Source organism: Nyctereutes procyonoides, unplaced genomic scaffold (assembly GCF_905146905.1).
Source record: "Nyctereutes procyonoides isolate TBG_1078 unplaced genomic scaffold, NYPRO_anot_genome, whole genome shotgun sequence".
Lineage (NCBI taxonomy): Eukaryota > Metazoa > Chordata > Mammalia > Carnivora > Canidae > Nyctereutes > Nyctereutes procyonoides.
In genome coordinates this window covers 45,699,320-45,705,000 of record NW_026575051.1, presented here as the reverse complement: position 1 = coordinate 45,705,000, position 5,681 = coordinate 45,699,320, and the positions used below count along the sequence as shown (strand labels likewise).

Sequence of the window (5,681 nt, the reverse complement as noted above, 5' to 3'; positions counted from 1 at the left end):
TTTCAGAACCTTTTTTAAAGGGTTGGTTAACTACCTCAGTAGCAGAGGATTGAACTATACCCTGTCTGTACTGTACATAGAAAATCTTTGTAGATAAAAGCAAGGCTTGTTAAATGATATGAGGGTAAGATTTTAATATACCAAATGTAACATTCTTAGTTGCCTTTAGTTTCAGAGGCTTGTAAGACTTCCTCATGACCATCATAACAGGCCTTGCTTTTGTCGTATTTTGTGGCTGAAAAAGCAGCCTTGCTTCTTCAGATATTGTAGTTATTTGGATGTATAATAGTTTAGCAAGATGTTACTTTTGTAAGACATCAGATGTTCAAAAAAAGTGCATCCGAACTTGTACTAAATACTGCAGTGTCCCTTTATAAAAAGTCAGACTAAAACTGACAATTGTACAGCAAAGCCTGACATTTGGATATTTTGAAGTTTTTTCATAAATCATAGAAATTAGTATATGGCTGTAGTTTAGCTTTTTAGGTAAAAGGTATGTTTCATTAGTGCATTTCTTATTGCTGATCACTGCAAAAATGTGAATCAGCTTTCCATTTCTTATGCAGGTCATGATAACTTGTAGAATAGAGTACAATCATTTGTGCTATGTTTTTAATTTTCTAAAGCACCTTGATGACAGTGAGTGTTCAGTGGTGAAGCATCCTCTATTGAATCACCCTCAAAAAATTTTTTGCCAAGTCCTAAATTGATAGCTTAAAGTCAAAAGTGAAATTATAGTTTAATTAGGACTTGGTTATAAAGAAATCCCTTTTCCCCTTCCCCAAAGGGATACTGCAGTTATATCACATACCCAATAGGCACCACGATGAAGATCAGAGCTTATTATACTTAATTAAGGTTTTATACACACCAGTTCCCCCAGTAAATGCAAATTTAACAAAATTAGACATGTCATATGTTCAAAATGCTCATGGCAAACAATCATTTTGCATTCCTGCAAATAAAATTGTTTTATACTGTAAGCTGGAGGCGAGTGTAACTTATTTTTGTAATAAAGTTTTTATTTTTTTTATGTGTCATTAATATAAATGTGTGTTAGTATAGAAATACTCTGGTTTAAAAACTTAGAATTGCACACATTTCAGTATGTTTATTTGTACTTACATAATTTTAGAATAGTGGTTGCCAATAGCCTGTATGTTTCACATTAATTGGTTTTTTTATGTTACCTAAATAAACCATTTTAGTATGTTGTATGTCAGTTACTGGGATAGCTGGGACATAGAGTGTAATTTAAAATTTGTCAATAAGTATTCATTGGAATATATGTAAATGTGCCTTGCCGGTTATTGAAACTTACCTACAAAATGAGTATGGGGTGACAAAAATTAGTTCCTGGTGCTTAACGAAACTTTCTGCCACTGATTTTATATATTACCCCGTGCTTTTTTAAAGTACATCTCTTTCAAATCTTAGTGTAAGTTTGAGGGCTACACAAAACATTTACATTTCATTCTAACATAATGAGTATAATAGGTTGTGGAAAGTGGGTAAACTAAATGTAGCCTTCAGTAAAATTGAATCTCAGTGTAATCTTTGGTGCTGGCGTTTCCCAGTTCCAAGGAGTTAAATGATCCCATCAAAGAGGTCATTGCCATGCCTATTGGCACTTTACTGTCATACCCTTTTTTAAGGGACACTGTCAAGGTGTTTAAGTTAATTCTCAGAATTATTTGTTGGGATTTTAGGGCAGGTTTGTTTGATTTAAGTAAGAACTGCATTGTCAAAGTTGAAAGAGGAACATTTTTGTGAGTTCACAAATGTGTTCTTGAAACATTAAAATAAGGAGCTGTGGGTTTCCAGGACTATTTGGCATTCTTAGTTTGGGGATTTGGGAGGGAAAACGATGATACAAAGAAATTGTGAAGAATCGATGGGTAATTAAACAGTGGTGATGAAATATATACACACTCAAGTGAAATTACTTGACAGTGTTCATTTGAATAACTTTGAATTCAAGCCATTATAATTACTTTTAAAATTAAATATCATTTGCACTGTTCTGATAATGGGTGCAGTTTTTGAGCAATATAATCAGAGCTAAATATGCATGTAGTGATTAGTGATGTGAACAATTAAGTTCTGAGAAGAAATACTAACTGGTATTTTCAAACTTAAATTTCTGTAGTAAAATCAGCATCAAACTCTTTATCAATAAGAGATCAAGGAAAACAGGCAATGCATATAAACATACTTTTGAATGTTGTGTGGCCTATAAAGCAATAATGCAATTTATATGGAATGTCATGGGATATGAGAAATGGAAATGCAAAAATAACTAATCCTTTAGTAAAAATGTCAACATGTTAAAAGGGGAATGTTAACTAATGTAGGTTATTGCTATTTGTGATTTGTTTATGGGTTCTTGGCTTTGACAGCTTCAAAGAATGGACAGATGACAAGTTAAAAGTAATTTTGTATATATTGTCAAGGAATGGGTCTTAAATCCAAGAGTCAAGTCCCTTCCTTGGGGTGAAAAATGTATCCTTAAAGCATTCTGATTGTTAAACAAGAAAACTTGAGTTACCTAAACAAACAGACGCAAGATTTTGTTTCTGCAGACTACTTGGCAATCAAAAGTGATCATCAGTTTAGTTAATCAGTTTTCAGAAAGTTGCTTTGTGAGAAAATTGTGTTATATATATTTTTCCAAACATGCTTTTTGTGGAAGATTTTCAGCCATTGCAATTGAATCAGTTTATTAGAAATGAAGTGGGGGTTGAGCACAAAAAGAGCGGTTGCACACTCATGATGGTGGTTGTCGCATCATGAGAAATTTATCAATTACTGCAAGTCTGATTTAAGAATATAAACATTTTCCTCGTGATAAAATAGGATTTTAATAGGAATGGATTGATGGGGTGATCTCGGGTATTTACTTGTATGTATTTGGAAAGACTCAATATCAGGTTGAACACTTGCTAGATGGGCAAAATTGTCACATGCAACTTTTTCTGACTGCTAAGCCAAAGTCACTGTTGATTAGAAACATAGCAAAAGATCACCTGTTGTGACAGAGTAAGCCATGTCTCTAAGGGGAGAGATTAAATGTAGAAGGACTCCATGCATTTAGGAGAGGGAGCTAACCCTAGAGTAAATGATTGCTCAGATTCCTAAAACTTTCAGGAATACCCACCATGATCATTTTCTCCCCCAGTGATGTATTCATAAAATTTCTAGCTGACCATCGGACTTAAATGGTGGGTGTAAAATGAACGAATAAAACACTTAATAATACATAAAATGAACAGACTTGTGAGGATGATGTTTTAAAGTATAGCATTTACTCAGTGATACCACTCAATAGGGCATGCCACTACTTTTCTTAAGATGCTAATTATAAACCAATGTTCAAAGACATTTTTAACTGTGGGCAAATTAATAGATGGACTTTTTGGTCTGTCACTTTTTTAAAAAGTACTTAAATGTAAGTTCTATTAGCACCACAGTCTGCCTTCAGTAATAAACATAAACTATTTCTCAGGACCTGAAGCATTCAGTTGGTAAAACCATCTTTTTTATGAATGGAAAACAGTATTATAACCAATGCTCTGGTCCAAGATTAGGTTTTTAATGATTTTAACAGTAGTCTGATAAACATTTAGAAGTCTGGCATTGAGAAACAAAAGCTTGTACCTGACTAGTACTTTTATTTAAAAGAAATATTAGTTCTCTTAGCTTATTTAAATTGTCTCTTACATTTATTTATCCATAGAATTTATATTTATTTCATTCCTTTCATCTCACTGAAAACAACTGTCTGCAGGCTCTTTGATTTGGATTAGATGTGTGAAGTACTGTCTTTTGCCAAAAACCTCAACTTACCTGTTCTTTTTAACGTAGTGGGTTTGTGCTTGTTTGGAGATCAGTTCAAAAACTATCTGTACTATCTGTACTGCCTCTGATGTTAAGATTTTATGTATAGCATAAGGAAGCTAGCTCTGACTATATTTTCCTAAGAATAAAGACCTATTTTTGTAGCATGTCTTAGGATCTCCAGGAGTCCAAGAATTATTGTGGGTGTCCTCCATTTCATCGTTTTTCACTTAACAGCTTTTGAATAGACACTTGGAATCTTTAGATCTCTTCACCTTTTGATTATACATTCAAAGTAACTAGCCACTGGTAAAAACAGATTCCCCAAGATCCCTAATTCAAGCACATGATGGGGAGGAATGTAAACATATAGTGTTGGTCTTCACTAAATTTTAATTGGTGAAAATATTTTGTGGTCACACACGTGCCAGTTAACTCGAAGAATTTAATGGGAATTTGGTGGTTCTTTTCTGGGAATATACCCTACCATGGAATGTTCTTCCATTCTCTCTCACGATCTTTCTCTGAAGGTTTGGAAATGAAGTTGCAAGTAATTCAGGAGAGTGGAGTGAACAAACGGACCTCTTTTAATAAAATTGCACATTTAGATGACTGCAAATGAGATTAGGTAGGTGAACTCAGCTTAAAATGGGTTTCATTAAGCTAAGTTGGCAAACATCAAAGAATGGGGAACTTGTAAATACATCTGAAGGGTTTGGCTCACAGCCCTAGAATTTCCTGGCGGGCGGGTGCGGGTCAGGTAGCGGTAATTTTGGCCATTTCATCCAGACAAAAATCCTTTTAGTAGGTCACTTAGTGCAGAATTTAGTTTGTATTTAGGATAACCAAACTTTATGCCATTTGGTGAAAAGCTTTTGTCTTTTCAGAGCAGTCATGGAGGTTTTACACCTGAAGAATTCTGGGTCACCTCTAGGGCAGTTTGAAAACCATTGACATTGTTTACTTGGCAAAGACCAAACTAGCACCTTTTTGTTGAAATAAGACTGCTGAGTAAGACTAAGGGAGGAATCCTAATAAATCATCTTGGAAATTCGTGTTCATTTCCTAGAATATGTTTCTAACACAACCAATAAACTTAGTAGAATCAAAGTTATTTTATAATAATTTACTACAGTCTTTAATGAGTACCTGATTTTTCACTTTGTCTATAAAGTGGTTTTAAAACAACTTCTAATCTGAGGGGTGTTCTAAAGGCTGCTATCTAATGTTCATGAAGTGTCATTTCTTGACCTAGGCTTCAGTCTGTATTCTGAAAAGACTTATGAAATTGTTTTGGAGAGAATTTTAGGATATCTGCATCTTCTGTCACTTAGGAACTACAGTCAATTTTTACTTTGGGTAAGGGGACAGGGCTTTTGATGCAGACCTGCTCTTAACCACAGATTAAAGAATCTGGGCTTGTTCACAATAATAAAAAAAACTTGTAGAACAGAAGGTAGATTTCAGAATCTGGTCTTCTAAGTGTAGAAATGTGCAACATACCAGAGGAGTTCCAACATTTCATCTGACGGGTCTCTTTCAATGTTACTTAAATTTAAATGAGGTGAAGGAAATTTGAATACAGCGTTTGTGTAATCTATGGCTTTGAACATAGGTGTCCTGGTTTTTCCTATGGGAATTAGAAAAACGTCGGTATTGCATCATTTGAACACAAAATGGATAAATAGGGTTCATATGCAATGTGGGGCTTGAACCCACTACCGTGAGATCAAGGGTTGGTTGCTCTACTGACTGAGCCAGCCAGGTACCCCATTTTTTATGTCATGAGTAAAGAAATCCTTACGACTTTGTATTTAAGAATGTATATGTATTTTATGTCACTT

General features: G+C 34.3%; 1 protein-coding gene across 2 annotated transcripts in view; it reads left to right on the top strand.

The window, feature by feature from the left end:
* The window catches only part of SYNCRIP (synaptotagmin binding cytoplasmic RNA interacting protein), a 31,874-nt gene extending 27,868 nt beyond the window's left edge, over positions 1–4,006 (top strand). For both annotated transcript variants that reach the window (XM_055329979.1, XM_055329978.1), the window contains exon 12: positions 1–4,006. This exon is cut by the window's left edge. The gene's annotated coding sequence lies outside the window, so the exon portion shown is untranslated.
* The last annotated feature ends 1,675 nt before the right edge of the window (positions 4,007–5,681 follow it).